The sequence below is a fragment of the Gopherus evgoodei genome, chromosome 2, assembly GCF_007399415.2.
Source record: "Gopherus evgoodei ecotype Sinaloan lineage chromosome 2, rGopEvg1_v1.p, whole genome shotgun sequence".
NCBI lineage: Eukaryota > Metazoa > Chordata > Testudines > Testudinidae > Gopherus > Gopherus evgoodei.
Genome location: NC_044323.1, coordinates 145677318 through 145697089, shown reverse-complemented (window position 1 = coordinate 145697089; position 19772 = coordinate 145677318).

Here is a 19772-nt window from a genome sequence, read left to right as displayed (position 1 = left end):
GCTGTTGAGGTACAAGCCCCGCCATACTGATATATAATTATTTCCTTTGGTAATTGAATTCCAGTATATTTACACCTGCTCTGTGGACCCAGACTGGGAGGTTTGCTCCAACGTACAGTGTAGATGTGCTCTAGTCCTGCAAGTAGATACCCTAGAATGGACTTTTGCTCCCATATGGGGACCCACTATGGTCACTGAGATTCTTACTATGCACAGGGCTCCGTATATTCTCGTGGGGATTGAGGCTTCACAGAATCTTGAAAGGCTGAATGAAAATTAGCTTGCACACAATAACATAGGCTATTTTCTTTAAGACTCAGCATAAATTGAATGTGCTGTTTAAGATCTTTAGTCCCTATAGCTGCCGCCTGATAAGCATAATAAAGAAAAGAGTCCTTTTCCAGCATGGATTATCCCCATATGTCACAGCTAGGGCACAAATAGTCTTATCAATTAAATGACCAGACACTGCCTGTAAGTTACTACCCATAAACACATTATATTTATTCTTGTTTTTTTTTACACGTCCTACTCTTTATTCTTCTAGAGACCAGTAAAAAAAAATATTCACAGAGTGTTCACTTTTAAAATTGCCACATGGTTGCTGCCAGTCTCCAGAGTAGCACAGCAGATGGATGGAATTTGTAGTGAACACAACATTAAAGCCCCAATTCAAGAACACATTCCCTGTTCAAGAAAGTGTTCAAACACATGTATAAGTCCCAATGAAGTCTGTATTTACACTAAGTCAGTATACAGGTCTCTCACAACTTACGTGCATTTAACATGTGCGATTTCAACTTTATGCGTACGGCCAGAGTGGGGGGCGTGGCCTCAAGCGGGGGGGAGCGTGGCCTCAAGATTTAAAGTCCTGGGGCACCAGCTGTGGCTGGGAGTCCCAGGGCCTTTAAATCACCCAGGGGGCTCCCAGCTGCAGAGGTGGCTGGTAGCCCCTGTGGCGAACTAAAGGGCCCAAGGCTCCAGCCACTGTGGAGCTCGGGGCCCTTTAAACGCCAGCCCCAGCCTGGCTGCCAAAGCTGCAGCGGGAAGCCCAGCGGAGCCCTTTAAACCCCACCTGCAGCTCCAGCGGCTGGGCCAGGGGGACATTTAAAGGGTGGCGGGGAGCCTGGGAGAGCCCTTTAAATGCCCCCCCCAGCCCGACCGCCGGAGCTGCGGGCAGGGTTTAAAGGGGTTGGGGATATAATTTTGACTATATGCGGTTTTTGCTTTATGCAATAACCGCGGAACGGAACCCCTTCCTAAGATAAGACTTGCCTGTAGAAATCTCTACTACCCTACTGAAGTCAAGAGGACTTCAGCACATAGTTAAATGGTTTCCCAAATCAAAGCCTAAGTGATGGGCAGAGATTATTGCAGTGCACTGTTGACGTGGCTATGGCTTCTGAGGCAGAATACAAACATAATGCATCTTGCCAGTTGTATAATTCTGTATCAACTATGTAGTGGGTTAGCAGTGGTCCTTCCTCCTCTGGGTCAGTGGGAGGCCACTCTGCCTCTCTACATCAACAAGTGTCACCCACAGTCAGGGAAATAACAGAGATTGAACAGTTTATGGCTCTGTCTTGCCATCCAGGCAGAGCCACAAATAAGTCTCTGGGCCCAGGCCTTCAAGCAGGGTGAGGCACCAACCAATCTATGACTCCTGCCTGTAGTCAGGGCAGGCCAGCAAACAGTTAGGGGCTCTGGACTGCAGTGAAGATAGAGCTGCAAAAGAGAGTCTCTGCCCCCGGGCCCTCAGTCAGGGTGCGGCAGCAAACAGCCTAGACCTCTGTAATCAGCAAACAGGGGCTCTGGTCCGTGATCTGGGCAAAGCAGCACAAGTCTATAAACTCAGGCCCTCAGTCAGGGCAGGGCAGTAAATATTGTATGGCTCTGGCCTATACTCAGGACAGAGCAGCAAAGGGGTGAGGCAATGTAGATGCAGCAGATATCCAACAAATGCAGGCCTCTCGGCCTAGAGAGGGGAGGCTGCTACCCCAAAGATGGGGAGTGGCAGAGGATAGGGGGGCATAGGCCCATCTGACTCCACTGGGCCCCAAACCAGGGCCCTAACAGTGGCTGAGTATTTCACCACTGGGTCAGAGGGGATTCCAGCTGCAACAGGCTGACCTGGATCTCTGGCAGCAATGCAGCCAGACTGGAGCTGTCTGCCCCTGGTTCACTTCCTCCCCTCCCCTCGGGATGTACCTGGCTTCATGGGTGTTCTCCATTTACTGGGGATAGAAGACATTGGCATTCCCAGCGATTCGTCAGTGGGTGGCTCCATCAGCTCAGGCCAGTCCTCAGCTTGGCAGGGCTCCGCTACAGTCTCCCAGCTTGGGAGCAGGCAGGAAACATCTGTCTCCTCCAGTGGCAGTAGCACAACTGAGCTCCAGAACCTGCCTTTTATACTTTCTGTTCTGCCGTCTGACTTCCAGCTGGAGGGGCAAGCACAGCCTGGCTCCTCCCACCTGGGTTCAAAGTGTGGTCCCTTCCACTCTGGCTCAGTGGGAGGCCACTCTGCTTCATTACAAAGGAATTCCTGATTTCTCCTAAAGCAACCAGCTAAGGCATTCAAATCTGAGTGGGTAACTACAAATATTATACAACTAATGTATAAATCAGCTCCATTATTTTACCCTGACTTCCTGTGAGTTCCGACAGCTTATTCATAGACTCTAAGGCCAGAAGGGACCATTGTGATCATCTAGCCTGACCTCCTGTATAACAAAGGTCATAGGATTTCCCTGAATTAATTTTATGTTTGAACTAGAACTTATCTTTTAGGGGAAAAAAATCCAATCTTGATTTTAAAAATGCCAGTGATCCTCCACAACCTTGGGAAAGTTGTTCCAGTGATTAATCACCTTCACTTAAAAATCACACCTTACTTCTTGTCTGAATTTGTCTTGCTTCAACTTCCAACCATTGGATCTTGTTATACCTTGTTACACCTTTCTGGTTTGAAGAGCCTGTTATCAAAGTTTGTTCCTCATGGCGGTAGTGCCAGGCTAAGTCATCCCTTCACTTTGTCTTCATTAAGCTAAATAGAGTGAGCTCCTTGATTCTGTCACTAAAAGTCATGTTTTATAATCCTTTAGTTATTCTCATTTCTCTCCTCTGAACTCTCTGCAAATTACCAACACCCTTCTTGAATTGTGGACACCAGAACTAGACACAGTATTCTAGCAATAGACGTACCATCACCAAATACAGAGGTAAAATAACCTCCTTACTCCTATTCAAGATTCCCCTGTTGCATCCCAGGATCACATTTCCCCTTGTTGGCCACAGCATTGTACTGGGAATTCAAGCTGACAGCATTGTACGTGCAAATGTATTTCCTTCTATTTGTTATACATTTTTTAGCCATTAAGTACATCAAGAAGCTCTCATCTGTCCGTACACTGCTTAGCTACATCATGGTACCTATATGGGAGTGCTAGAGCCTGGGGTGAGCATCTGAGCACACAAAGAGTGAACTAGATATTTTAAAGAAGCCTGAGAAGTCTCATTCTGACCTAAGCAGGGGTGTAGTCCATATAAACAACTATGTGTTCCCTTCTGAATGCTCAGTAAACATTACACTCAGCACATCTCTCCCCTGCATTTCTGGTTATTGTTCTCGGTAGATAAAGAATGGACATCTTCCCCTTTAGCTGCTGGAAAGGGGTCCTCCTCCAGAATAACCCTTTGCTTTTTTGTTGGATTCCAATTACCATGATCCTGCTGTCTTTTCTGAATTACTGTGACATCCAGTTGTGCCAAGAACCAATTTAACCTGGAAGTGTTTCACTTCATCCTTCAGAGTCTTCACTTCATCGCTCCTCACGCAGTCATACCCTTCTTGCAAATAATTATGCACACACCTCAAACCGGAGGCTGAGCTATACCACTCTGAGGTACCCTGGGTACAATCTAAACTAGTAAGTAGCTGTGTTACCCCTGTCCTCTAACCTTGGGTGCCCTTTATACTGCTTTGCTGTTGTTGCCTCCACTCTTGGACTGCTCACAAACAGCCTCTTGCATGTAAGTCACTCCTAGATAAGTTTGTGTGCCAGTCAGACCCAGACTTTTACAAGCCTGAACTATACTTAGGATGACCCCAGCACACTTCCATTCCCGGATTTTTCCCAAAAAATATGTGACTTGCATTGCCCGGCCCTCTCCTAGATGAAACCAGTTCATATACAGTCTGTCATTTTATTAAAAGAAATTATATGAACAAATCCTGTTATTCCAAATAGAGTTTCCCAAACACTTCAATCCAAATACACTGCTTTAAAAATAGATTTAAGTGAATACAAGGAATGAGGCAGAAAAATCAGAAATGGTTACAAGAGAAATAAAGATAAAACTCAGCTAATGCTTAACTTAACACACTATGATACATTGAAAGCAAAGTTTCTCACCAAATGCTCTCAGTTGTCTTGCTGGCCAAACTTCTGGACCAGGACTGCTTCTTCTATGTAATGGCTGCTTCTTTTGTTCCTTCTGATGCAGTCAATTGATGGACAGAGAGTGAGAGCGAAGGGTGCCCTGAAGTGTTTTTCCCTCATTTTTATAGTGTCAGTCCCGCTCTTAGGCCATATCAACACTGCAAAATTATGTCAACCTAACTTACGTCTGCATACAGCCATTACAGTTATTAAATCACTTGTGTATGTGCATGTGATGTTGCAGCCCATATGATTTTATGAAAATATGGTAATGAGTGAATAGAATGTAACTGGAATATGCTTCATGCAAAAGGTATCTTGTAAGGTATCATTACAAAGCTTAGAATCTACTGAGTGTGATCATCCTATTTGTATCTGAAACTAGAAATAGGTAATATAACTCTGAGGGCCTAATGTAATTATGCAAAGTGTGGGCCATTAATGGTGGTTTGGAATCTTGATGATTCCCATTAACTAGGACAATTGACTGCAGATGGGTGTGTTTTACCTGAAAGTCTTCCTGTATACGTGTGTGCTGGCAAGTGGGCAATGAAGTTTTGCAGTGACATGTGATCATATCACCTGAACTGGAATCCATCTTTAACCTGGTTTCTTTCCATTGAGAAAGAGGGGCGGAACCCAGAGAGGGACAAAGGATTCCTGTCTATGCAAAAGCTATATAAAGGGTTGGAAGAGAACAAAGTGGAAGGAGTCATCATGAAGAATCCCCTAGCTGCCACCTGAGCTGGAACAAGAGATGTACCAGGGGAAAGAATTGTGCCCAGGCCTGGAAGTGTCCAGTCTGAGGAAAAAACTTACTGAAGCATCTCTGAAGGTGAGATTATCTGTATTCAGTTTGATTAGACATAGATTTGTGTGTTTTATTTTATTTTGCTTGGTGACTTACTTTGTTCTGTCTGTTACTACTTGGAACCACTTACATCCTACTTTCTGTATTTAGTAAAATCACATTTTACTTATTAATTAACTCTGAGTATGTATTAATACCTGGGGGAGCAAACAGCCATGCATATCTCTGTATCAGTGTTACAGAGGGCGAACAATTTATGAGTTTACTCTGTATAAGCTTTATACAGGGTAAAACGGATTTATTTGGGTTTAGACCCCATTGGGAGTTGGACATTTGAGTGTTAAAGAAAGGAACACTTCTGTGAGCTGTTTTCAGTGAAGCCTAGCTTTGGGGCAAATAAGTCAGACCCTGTGTCTTTGTTGGAGCAGACGGGAGTGTCTGGCTCAGCAAGACAGGGTGCTGGTGTCCTGAGCTGGCAGGGAAAGCAGGGGCAGAGGTAGTCTTGGCACATCGGTTGGCAGCTCCCAGGGGAGTTTCTAGTGATCTAACCCATCACAGTGCACTCTTGGCTTCTTGTGTCAGCAGTGCGCCTCCAGGCGCACATGTATTGATTGTACTGTTAGTGTGGGTCATTGTGGGATGGGTCCTGGGGGCCAATAACAGTCAAACAGTCAACAACTGACAGTACGCCGACCTAATTACATTGACCATGACTACGCCTCTCAGGGAGGTGGTGTTACTGAATCAGTGTAGTGAGGCATTTACATTGGTAGAAGCCAAATCGAAGCAAAGACACTTCCACAGCAAGGCAGCTTGAGTGTAAACCAGGCCTTAGAAAATATTTGCAGCTGAGATTCAGGAGACCAGAAGTCTACAGAGGAGGATATTGTGTGCTGGTTTCCCCAACTGTTGGCACTCCCTGTGTGATTTATGATTCTGTTTACTGCTTAAATGCAAATTAAGCAGAGGACATTATCTTTTGTTTAAGATAGACCATTTTGCCAACTTTCATTTCAGCAGTGCTGTGGTTTGGAATATGTGTTAATAACACCACGTGGTGGAATTTTATAACTTTACATACAATGTTGCCATACATATTTTATCAAGACAATATTGATCAGTAAATTATGAGCTTTGAAATGATACCTCACAAGGCATACTTTGTACAAAAATTATTACGACTGTGTGCAAGGGATGAAGATAGGGGTACAGACTGTCACAATAACTTCCTGAACCTTTCCACTAAACTTGACTATTTGGTCTCCTCTAACTCCACCGACAGCATCAAATCTATTATAATATTCAAAAAACACATTTTCTGCTTTTAGTTACATTTCTGATAGACTTTGTTAGTGTTAACTGAGTTTAAATGAGAGCAGACATTGTGTCTGAATATTTTAGTATATATAATGTAAATTTTTCAGTACATTAGAACTGTGGCTCATATAACAAATAGAAAAGAAGAGAAAAAAGCCTACATTACTGTTGTCCTTAATGTTCACTAAAATTTATCAAGTTACAGTACCAAAAATGGTGTTTCAGCAGTCACACATAAGTACATAGTGTCAAATGGCAAACTAGCAAGGATCTGCCATTTGTCTTTTCAGTCTACAATCTTCCCTGATAAAGTTTACATCTCACGTACACATATAAGAAATGTACAGTTTCCCACATTCAAATGTTGCAAAGTATATATTCCTTGCCTATCACCAACTTTGTAAAATCAGTGTTTATTGCATCTGACTCTGCAAGTAACATTTTAGTATTCACTAGACTGTCAAGAGATTTAAAAAATTAATTGTGATTCACTGTGTGATTAATCGCACAGTTAAACAATAATAGAACACCACTTATTTTAATATTTTTGGATGTTTTCTACATTTTCAAATATATTGGTTTCAATTACAACATAGAACACAAAGTGTACAGTGCTTAATTGATATTTTTATTACAAATATTTGTGCTATCAAAACAAAAGTAATAGTATTTATCAATTCACCTAATACAAGTACTGTAGTGCAATCTCTCTATCATGAAAGTTGTACTTACAAGTGTAGAATTATGTACAAAATAACTGCATTCAAAAATAAAACAATGTAAAACTTTGGCGCCTTCAAGTCCACTCAGTCCTACTTCTTGTTCAGTCAGTCACTGAGGCAAACAAGTTTGTTTACATTTGCAGGAGATAATGCTTCCTTCTTCCTGTTTACAATGTCACCTGAAAGTGAGAACAGGTGTTCATATGGCACTGTTGTAGCCAGTGTCGCAAGATATTTATGTGCCAGAAGTGATAACGATTCATATGTCCCTTCATGCTTCAACCACTATTCCAAAGGTCATATATCCACGCTAATGAAGGGTTCTGCTCGATAACGATCCAATGCAATGCAGATGCATGCTCACATTCATCACCCAAGTCAGATGCCACCAGCAGAAGGTTTAAATTTATTTATTTATTTATTTATTTATTATGGTGGTGGTGGTTCAGATTCTGTAGTTTCCATATCGGAATGTTGCTTTTTTAAGACTTCTGAAAGCATGCTCCACACTTCATCCCTCTCCAATTTTAGAAGATATGTCAGATTCTTAAACCTTGAGTTGAGTGCTGTAGCTATCTTTAGAAATCTCACATTGGTACCTTCTTTACATTTTGTCAAATCTGCAATGAAAGTGTTCTTAAAACGAACAACATGTGCTGGGTCATCATCCAGGACTGCTATAACATGAAATATTTGGCAGAATGCTGGTAAAACAGAGCAGGAGACATACTATTCCCCCCCCCCCGAGGAATTCAGTCAGAAATGTAATTAATGCATTATTTTGTTAACAAGCGTCATCAGCATGGAACCATGTCCTCTGGAATGGTGGCCATGAAGGGGCATATGGATGTTTAGCATATCTGGCATATAAATACCTTGCAATAACAGCTACTAAAGTGCCATATGAATGCCTGTTCTCACTTTCTAGTGACACTGTAAATAAGAAGCTGGCATCATCTCCCATAAATGTAAACAAATTTGTCTGTCTGAACAATTGGCTGAACAAGAAGTAGGACTGAGTGGACTTGTGGGCTCTGAACTTTTACATAGTTTTGTTTTTGAGTGCAGTCATATACAAAAAATCTACATTTGTAAGTTGCACTTTCATGTTAAAGAGATTGCATTCTGGTATTGCATGAGGTGAATTGAAAAATACTATTTCTTTTATAATTTTTACAGCACAAATATGTGTGCTAAAAATAATAATATAAAGTGAGATCTGTACACTTTATATTCTGTGTTGTAACTGAAATCAATATATTTGAAAATGTAGAAAAACATCCAAAAATATTTAATAAATTTCAATTGGTATTCTATTGTTTAATAGTGCAATTGAAACTGTGATTAATCACGATTAATTTTTTATAATTGTGATTCATTTTTTGAGTTAATTGTGTGAGTTAACTGCAATTTTTTGACAGCCCTAGTACTGACATTAATAAACTAGCAAAAAATATTTTCTCTTTTCTATTCACAAATACTATGGGATTACTCACGTTTAATATTCCCTTGGGTTAGTCTCAAAGCTTTAACACTTTACATTATGGAAGTACCACAGACTTGATCATTTGACATAAGACTTTCAGATAGAAGCACATGACTTCTACATTTCATTCTAGCAATTTTTTCTTTCTCTTTTATAACTAATCATAGCAGTGGTATATGCTAAAAATGGTGTCATGAGAATAAAACAATAGCAGAGATTGGATAGTACACATTTGCCAAATATAATAATTGCAGAATTTCACATAGTGGATATCCTGATCTCAGACCGCTAGCTAAGACTCTGTTAGAAGCTTTGTTCACATGGCACACTACTGGAAACGCCTTAGATTTTTTTAGTCTGTCTTATGTCTGCACACTTTAAAACATTTTTTTTTAAAGGGGTTGCCATTTTCTTGCTGACCTTATTATTTACAACACTCAAACACCGCCTCCCCCCACTCCACCTCCTTTGTAATGTTTGTAGCTATTTTGATTTTGTTCTCTGTATTCTTCGGCTTTACATTTGTGGGGCGAGGAAGGGCTGATTGATCTCAGACAGTGCAAAGGGAATGGAATCCACTTGTGACTTCCTTGCTGGGGATAGCCTCCATGTGTGGGAGTCCCCACCAAGCACAGAGCTGACAGAGTGAATTCCTACATCTTTCTCCCCAGAGCCTCACACAGCGGGTCATATTGGAGATGGAGAGGAAGGTGTTGGTGGTGGAAAAGGGCAGACAGGAGGAATGATTGAAGTGCAGTTGGTAGATGTTCCCTAGTGGAGCCTGCTAAATTGGCTTATGACAGAGCATCCCTCAAGCTGGTCTAATAAGTGCCAGGGACAAAATAGATAACCAGGAAGCAGTAACTGGCTTTCTACAGCCTTTCCCTGTACATTAGTAGAAGTTGAGCACAGCAGAAATCTCTCCCTAGGAATCTATTAGTGGTATATGGAAATCATTCTTTGCTTTATTAAAGCACTGTAGAATATGTATTCCCATTTTATTTGTTTGCAATGAAAAGTTAAATGTCTTCAGTGTTCCAGAAAAAAAATGTAAAGTAGGTTTGAATGAAAAAAAAAACACCCTGATTTTTAACGAAGCAAAAGCAAGACTGAAAAGCTCTAATGTACTGATACTTTTTAAAATAAAAGCTTCCTTTGCTATGAGCACATGATGCTTCATAGGATTTGGAATTGTAATTTCACACATATGGAGAGAGAAGAAAAAAGAAACTCAAAGTAGTTAATTCAAGGACATTAACAAATCTGAAAGACATTACCCTGAAATTGAAAAAGAGGCAGTAGGTATTATTTTTGGAGGAAGCAAATTTTATGAATACTGATTTGGAGAACAGATGGAATGGCTGCAATATATTTCAGAGACTAGAAGGGGAAGGGCCATAGATGCATGTAGAAGTTCAGAGGGTGTAGGATCCATGATTTAACAAAATGCTTTGGTGCACTGACATGCCAAATCTTTCAACAGCCGTGCAGACAGTTCAGCAAATATAGTTAAATGAAGAAGGAAGTATTAGCCAACAACCAATGGAGTGTGGTAAGAAAAATAATGGTAGTTCAGCTCTATCCAGTTCAAGTTGTTAGCCTTGACTCAGAAATCAGACAGATCAGATTCAAAGATTATATGTAAGGTGATGATACATGTCAGCAAGTAAGGTGTCTAAGGGAAAGTAAATTGATCTAATGTATATGCTGAGGGGTTAAAAGAAGGTATAAGTGAAAATGGGAGGTAGTTTACTCTTAATTGCCTTCTTGTTAATTGGTTTTCTGACTATGTCCCTTACTTTTTAGATCCTTGCTGTGCCAGTCAAATCAACTATGTCCACCTACTTAGTGATATTTCAACTCCTTTGTAAATCCCTCTTTAGTTTGCCTCAGCATTCTCATAGCAGTGAAAGGAACTGTGTGATGCTTCCTATGCATAACAGAAATATATGGACAAGGTGTGGGTTGCTAACCAGGAAAGCAGAGTAATATGTTCAGTAGTCCTGTTTAGGACTGACCAAATAAACTAAACACAGCTCTGGCAGATTATTAGCAGCCCTTCTATCTGACCTGGTCTTATTTCCTACAAAATGCCTGGGACAGCAGGACCTCCATTCAAAGTGAAGGAATGATGATACAGTGGGATACACTCTCTTTTATTTTTAAAAAATCCGATTAAGAGCATTTTCCAAGATAATTAATGAAAGACTGGAGAAAGCTGATGATGAAGCTTCAAGCCATCAACTCCCAGCCGGATTTCCAGACCAGAAAAATACCCTGTACTCAGGCCATTATTATTACCTTAAGGCACATTTCAGATTAAAAAAGGGAAATGTTGTGAAAGCAATTTTCAAAGCAGAACTCCAGCCAGTTATTCTGTCTGTGCTAGTGTGAGGCCAGATTAAATAAACGTATGGTACACTCAGAATGTAATACTTATTTTTGCAAATTGCATTTCCACTATCTCCAATAGATGCTTCATATTAGTTTACCTGAATCAGCTCTCCCATGTCCCCTGAGAAGAGAAGAAGGAAGAGAAAATCATTTCCAATAATATAAAAGCGTGGATTTACAAAATAACATAGTAAATTTGTAAAGTATAAGAATGTGACACAAATGGAGACAATATAAGTTTGCACATACATTGGTCACGACAAAAAAATCAACATTTATTACACATAAAAATCAGATACCACATTTATACTCTGCCCCCAGGAATCATTACCATATATACTCATTCATAAGCTGAATTTTTTTAGTAAAAAAGGGAAGCACCAGAGAAGAGGGTAGGCTTATGAACAGATATAGAGAAGGAGAGGTGGGACACAGCCCCTCCCCCCAACAGAGGAAGTAGAGAGAGGCAGCACAGCCAACAGAGCCAGAAGGGAAGAGGCGGGGCCAGAGTCTCTCCGTTTCTGGCCATGCTGCTCTCCACCCAGCCTCCGAAACAGCTGCAACTCTGGGGCTGGCAGGCTGCAGCCGTGCCACTCGGTCCCTCCCCCTAGAGCAGGCTGTGGCCGCACTGCCCGGCCCTCCGGAGCACGCTGCGGCTGGGGTGACCAGAGGGCAAGTGTGAAAAATTGGGACAGGGTGGGGGGTAATAGGTGCCTATATAAGAAAAAGCCCCCAAAATCAGCACTGTCCCTATAAAAGTGGGACAACTGGTCACCCTAGCTGCAGCCGGGCCGCCCAGTCTGGCCCGCCAGAGCAGGCTGTGGCTGCATTGCCCAGCCAACTGGAGCAGCTCCAGCCAGGTCAGAGACATCCTACCCTGGCCCTCCCCAGATAAGGCATGAAGGGATGGGATGGGGAGAGCGTGGGGGTCCCAGGCTAGGGGTGGGGTCACGTGGGGGGTGGTCACAGGGGTTACTCCCCTGACTCCCAGCTTCTCCCCCAAAAAATATTTCCCCACCAGTGACTGTCCTGGCCCATCAGGGTAAGCAGTTGGCATGCTGGGACACTTTGTTTACTTAGGTTTAACTCCGTGCCTGTGGACACTCAAAGTAAACAAACCGGCTCGGCCCACCAGCTGTTTATCCTGATGGCCTGGGAGCCATAGAGTATATATATATATATATATATATATATATTGTATTACAAGTGGGAAACTAGTAGCTCAGATACCACTGTGTAGCACCTGTTGGCAGACATTTTAATGGTAAACTCTGAATTAATGGGGAAAGGAATGTCTGTAAGAAGCTAAAACAAGGAGGACATGACATATTAAAAAATGAAAAACTCCAGAATAGGGCAGGCACAAAACCAACATTTCCATTGTGTGAACAATTTTGAGGTTTTCACATTTTCTGTGCAGAAGAAAACCAACACCTTTTCATTTTTTTTTAATGAAAACAGAGAGAGAGAGAGAGAGGAGACAGACAGACAGACAGACCAAATCCCAGAATAGTCAAAAACTAGTGGTCAGGGCACTCACGTGGGATATGGGAAAACCAGGTTCAGGTCTCTGGTCCAAATGAGACAGAACAAAATTCCTATACCCAGGTGAGGTCCTTAACCACCTGGGTATTCTTGGTCTCTTTCTCTATCTTTCATCCTGGACCTGATAAAGTTTAATAAAAACTACGTTTCCATGAAAAGTTTTGATTCAACATTTTCTGACAATAAAGGTTTTGTCAAAAAGTTTCCTACCAGCCCTAGTCTTGAACATCTAGATGTCATGCTAAACATCTTATTGCTGCTGAATAGTGTCCACATCATTAAGTAGAGGTGGTCAAATAATGAACTGTGAACAGTATCATTTATGAAGATTTGACAGTTTTTCCATTAAATGTTTCCATTTTCTGGAACAGTTACTATGAAGAAACCTTCTTCTAAATTTAGGGATGAACGGGTGGTTGTGCTATAGACAGGAACAACTGACACGCTGATCTACTCAGAAAAAAATAACAAGACAAAATCCAATACAAACAGATTAATCTTCAGTCTAGTTCTATGTATCTCTCACATCTATTAATTTATATCAGTGTTGCCATCTCTCAAATGCAGGATTTATGCAAGCCAGTTCCCTCATTGCTCTTGAAAATGTAACATGTTCCAGTAAGGGGCTGGAAGCAGCGGAGAAGCAGCAGTATGACTTCAGGAAAATCTGGGCACTCAGGTTTATGCAAGTAGGAAAATTTCACCCTGACTACTCAGCAGAGAAGCTGCTTATCTGTGAATATAAATATGGATGCATTGGCTGACTCCATTTCTGAGAAAGAACAGATGAAACACACAATTTGACCACCATGCTTATGGCTAAATTCTTCCAATGATTCCAACTGAGCACTTGAATGCCGTACTGCACTTCAGGAAGAATGAACATAACTAATGATGTATGTGCTGTCCCTCAAGCACAGTACTGGGTGCCACTGCCGGTGCGTACCATTTAGGAAGGAAGTCTGGAGGCCTCTTGTCATTTTAAGTAGTAGGGCAGACTGGATAGTCAGTCAAGGCACCTACATTTTCCAATACAAGTCAGAGCAAATCAGACTTTTTTGAGAAAGGATCAAATTTCCAATCAGGCTGTCATTTTGTTAATGCAAAAGCCAACTAGCCAATTTGTACAGACAAATGTGCACATGCAAAACTGTAGTCAGGAGCTGATAATTTGACACACAGTATCATAGAATCATAGAATCAAAGGACTGAAAGGCATATCAAAAGATCATCTAGTCCAGTCCCCTGCAATCATGGCAGGACTAAGTATTATCCAGACCATCCCTGACAGGTGTTTGTCTAACCTGCTCTTAAAAATCTCCAGTGATGAAGATGCTACAATCTCCCTGGCAATTTATTTCAATGCATAGCTATCCTGACAGTTAGGAAGTTTTAAGCCCAGTGCTTCTTGTCCTCTCCTCAGAGGTTAAGGAGAATAATTTTTCTCCTTCCTCCTAACAACCTTTTATGTACTTGAAAACCGTCTTCTCTTCTCTGGTCCAAACAAACCTAATTTTTTCAATCTTCCCCCATAGGTCATGTTTTCTAGATCTTTAATCATTTTTGTTGCTCTTCTCTGGACTTTCTCTGATTTGTCCTTATCTTTCGCTAAATTTGGTGCCCAGAACTGGACACAATGCTCCAGGTGAGGCCAATCAATGCGGACTGTCGTGGAAGTGTCTTCTAATATCTTACTTACAAAATGATGAAGGATTTCAGTTACCACATTGTAAAGTATGGTAGAAATAGAATGGCAAATACAGAAAACATATGGCTGTTTTATCTCTGGATGTTTTATTTAACATAATTTAATGCAGAAAAATAACTGACTTTGACTCCAAATAAAATTGTTTTGTTATTCAGATTGTCCTTGGATAAATTGCCTTAAAAATTGCCTAATGTGATTTGGAGCATTGAGAGAAAAAATACATTTTCACATAGAATATGGCAATGAGATGTAGGATTGTATGATTAACTGAGTAACAGCTCCCTGTGTGCCAAATCTTGTGGGATTAGGTATTTAAACCTTAATTACAAGAAAAATCCTTGCAGGATATCAAAGTCCTATAGAGACACAGAAAGGTTTGCAAAGAGAAATCCCACAGTACATATTTGCTCCACGCAAATCTAATTGACACCAATTATTCTAATAGGCTAGCTGACTGGAAAAGTCTCTGTTTGTCTGAAACTGCAGATTCAATGTAAAATAAAGAAATGGGAAAGTTAAAATTAATTCAGTTGAATGTTTGTTTAGCATGAGACAGTAGCTGTGACAAATCAAGTAACCATCCTAAATTGAATTGTAAAACTACAGAAAAATTCCTTTGCTAACTAAGTCCTCCCCACTCCAGCTTGTCTTCAAAAGTAGGTGAGGTACAACAGGATTTTGGCTTGCTTTTGTTTTGTTCTCACTGCTGTAATTGTTTGATGCAACCTTTAATGTCTATTTAACTTCCATCACATATATGATTTCAGGTGCATGGAGTTTTTAATAGGTTATTAAATCAGGAAGAGAGAGTGTTATGTGTTAGAAATAACTGTTAACTTCAGAATCAGAGTCTGGCCCTTAATCTCTACAGATTCATCTCTCAGATATGAAAATATGCCGTAACGTGATTCATCTTCTTGTCACTGAAGAGACAAGAGTAAATTTCACTATTGATGTGGGGTTGGTTTAGAAAAGGAAAGTGCTAAAACTAGTGAGTTTGTAATAAAATAATGCTACTGCCCACAGTTTTGCTAAACAACAGGAAGCCTTAGAATTTCTGATATAATCAAGGAGCTAGCAAAAAAATGACCAATGCATAGTTGAAATACATACTAAAGCTTAATACATCTTATCTTTCTAGATCCCCTCAGTATCATAGAGAACATATCAAGTATACAATATGAAGCACATTTGGTGGACCATCCTTTCAGAAGTAGAAGCAAGAATTCTCTCTAGTGGCTTTGTAAGATGGACCATGCCCAACACAATTTTCAGGTAACAAAAAATCTACGTATTGAATACTACTCCAGATACTGAGGGCAAACATTGTGCCTTTTATTATGTATGTATACAGAATTTTATTACCCCCACTCTCCCCCCCAAAAAACTAGAGAAGGTAATGCTGAGATTCAAAAATAGATGTTCATTCTTATTTTACATAAAGGAAGAATTAGCATTTGCAGTCACGCCATCTGAATTAATTATAAACACAGAGGTCCAAGTTCAACTATGGTGTAATTGCATTGTCTTTAATGGCATTATAGCAGTGATGAATTTGGCCCAAATGGTTGGAATCTATCAATTCTGAGTGGTCTCTCTGACCTAAATAAAATGAAAATGTGAACAATGCAGAATTTACTAATACTGAATACAAGGTAGCTACTTATAATACCAACACATTCAACACATTGTGTAGCTGATTATGAAGAGATGGATACATAGATATAGAGCTAAGTTTTACCACCACATAAATTACTAACCCAAAGCATATGAAACTAATTCTTCAAAGCTAAACATTTAAAACAGAAATTTTATAAGGATACAATAGGTTTATAAAACTGACATTAAACAGTGCTCTCATTTCCTATCCAAAGTGAACAATTTAAATATTTTCTTCTTCCAAGATGTGAGACTAAAGAAGAAATGTTGGCCCATAAATTAATGCTGAACCAAGCAGCTTTAGCTTATATTCAGAGTCTGAAACCCACTCATTCTTTTGACATACTGGATTATTATGATTCCCTATTAATCTCTGTATACAGAGAACTATCAGGAGTGAGTGGATATTACACTATGGGTAGGTGAACTGGTCTGGAAAAAAAATGACTTGCCTGATCATCAGCCCAAATCTCAAGCAGAACTAAACCCAAATCTTTTCTTTGAAGTTTATTAGATAGTAGTGATACTGAATCTCAAATGTATGAAAGGTTCCAGTTCAGATAAACACTTAGAATTTCAGATACTTACCTGTACTCAAACCTGAACCTGCATGTGACTTTATTGGGGCTGGAACATTCACAAAAACAGAACCTGTCAGTTGATTTCCAGTACTTCTGATTTTTGGATTTATATTAGCAAAATGCATTACCAGGGCTCTCCTCAGACACCAAATACCATTTTAATCCTTGTTTTTTAAAGCTCCTTGAAGTCATGCAAAATGCTCCAATGATGCTCCAAGGGTGCTCCAAGGATAGGTCAATCCAATATCCCCTTCCATCAACGGAACAGGAAAAAAAAAGAAGACAATTCAGTCTGATTCCCGCTTACACATTGCCATTTAGGGCTCTGCAAAACAAGGTAGGATCCTCCAGATTCAAGGTGCAAAGTCAGGAGAGTCCTCAGTGCCACAGTAAGTCAGAGGCAGCATAGGAGGAGGCAGTACAGGCCAATTGCCTACTTGAGTGGGCTGTGTTGGGATGAAGAGAAAAGATTCAGAACAGAGGGGAAAAATCACATAGCATCTGAGGATTCTGTGTAGACACAACCCAGGTGGGGCAGGGACCAGAAAGAAATATTTTGGGGGTGTTGAGAACAACATTTTTTGGTAGGGATTGTATTTTTAAGATTCTGAGCTTCATTTAGTATGGTTTAGGAATCCACCCCTCAAAGACTGACTCTGTACATCACACAACATAAAGAAATAAAATGAAAATGTAAAGTAACTGCTAACAGCGCTTGTATTTTGTCCTTAACCATGACATGTCATTCCTTTGGACAGATGGGCCTTTTATACCTCATGAATGCAAAACAGGCTCAGCCTTCAGCTACAGGTGAATGAAGAGCAGTTGAAGATCATTTCTTGTATTATGTATATGTCTGCTTTTACTTTATTAAGATTTGCAAATTTTATGTGGAAAGACTATGTTTGATATCCAGAACACAGGAAAGTGAATGGCAAGGCAGCACAGGAGGCTGTACTGTAAGTTGCACTGGGGACAGGTCAAATTCACTGCTGGCATAAGCAGTAACAACTTCATTTTAGTCAATGAAACTGGCTAGCAGTGCTTTTAGACTCTGCATATTGTGTATATTATTAATACGTGAACACCACGCAAAACTTCATTCTCTGTTGATTTTGTTACTTTCATTGTATCTTATTCCTTACCATCTGGTCTCTATTTTACATAAGGAGCCATGCTCCCATCATGCGGCCAAGGAAATGGAGGTTGGCCCTTTTGTGAACTGTACACCCTTAACAGTTTATCATCATTATCAAGCTTTTACTTTTCTCCTACTAGCTCATAACTGTGCAAAATTCACAGGTTGGTGAGATTGTGAAAGCAAAGGTAATTTTCCCTCCTTTTTTACTCCTTTCCCATACACTTTTCCTCTCCTTCCCCTTCTCTCTCTCATTTATTTTTCAAAGTTCTGTGGGCTACAGTTGTTGGCCACTAGAGGACAGGTGTTCGAGTGTGTACACTCGCATGCACACAGAGAGGAGACACAAAGAGGAGAGCTGATCAGAACATTTTCGGCAAAATGAAACTTAATCTAAATGTGCTGTTTTGTTGATGCAAAAACATTTTGCTGAGATGAATTGATTTTGATGAAGTTTTCATTTGGAAGAGGCTTTTTTAGAGAGAGGATCTCAGGGCATTTCTACACTAAAGACTTACATCGACCTATGTTAGGTCCACTTACAGCCACTACAGTAATTACTGCGGTGGCTGATGTTTACACTACCCTCCTTCTGTCGGTGGAGCACATCCTCACCAGGAGCATGTCCACTGAATGAAGAGAGGCAGTGTGGGGGGCTGAGAGCAAGGGGTTTCAGTTCCAAGCAGTTCCACACTGAGAGCCCAGCTGCTTCTCTGGCTTCTCACCTCTCTGTTCCCTGCTGGGAGCGGGAGACAGCCACCCAGGCTTCTTGCCTCCCCATTCCGCCCAAGAGTGGGGGCAGCTGCCTGAGTGGGAAGCTGGGAGCTGGCCAGGCGCAGCACAACTGGGAGCGGGAAGTAGGAGGCAGCCAGTCTGTAGCTTCCTGGCTTTCTTGTCAATTTCAGGGCTCCAGCCTATATAAGTAAGGCAGTGTCTACACATCAGCTCAGGATTAAACAAAGACTGTGAATGGCTTGCCAACTACAGAACCAGTTTCTCCTCCCTTGGTTTTCACACCTCAACTGCTAGAACAGGGCCTCATCTTCCCTGATTGAACTAACCTCATTATCTCTAGCTTACTTGCATATATATACTTGCCCCTGGAAATTTCCACTACATGCATCTGACGAAGTGGGTATTCACCCATGAAAGCTCATCCTCCAAAACTTCTGTTAGTCTATAAGGTGCCACAGGATTCTTTGCTGCTTTTACAGATCCAGACTAACATGGCTACCCTTCTGATAGTGTCTACACAGACACTGCATCATCCTAACTACACCAACATAAGTCCTGCACCTCTCGTGGAGTTATTTTGCCAGTGTAGTAGGGCACTTACACCAGCAGGACAAGTCTATAGTATATACACTGATAGGATAAGGTTGAGGTAAGATGTCTTATGTTGACCTAACTGTGTAGTGTAGACCAGGCCTCATACTTTACAGCCTGATGGATTGGACACTAGACTGGATATGGGAGACTCAGGTACTCCTCTCTGTTCTGCCTAATTTGGAGTAATGTGGGTTGAAAAACCTCTGCCCTAAATCAGGCAGAGCTGGAACTTGAACCTGGGCCTCCCACATCTCAGGACAAACACAAAAGTTCATTTTGATCCAAATATAGAAATTTTGGCACAATTCCCTTTTAATGAAATCCTATATAATGTTTTGGTTTCATTCTCTGAAACAGTATTGTTGTCCTCTGCTCAGCTTTCAGCAGGTCTCACAAAGATATTCCATCCTGAAAAGGAAGTACTATTTGGGAGGACAGAGAGGAAGATAAATCGATAGATAAATATGGGGGAAATCTATATTCCATATTTTATTAAACACATGCAGAGCAATTTGGTCTAAACTCAAAAGTATTGTGCTCTGCGTAGGGCTGTGTGCCTAAGTCTCGAGTGCTGCAGTTTCATATCAGCTTGCCACACAATTTATTCTTTGTATAGCAACACTTAAAGCTAAAGGATCCTGAT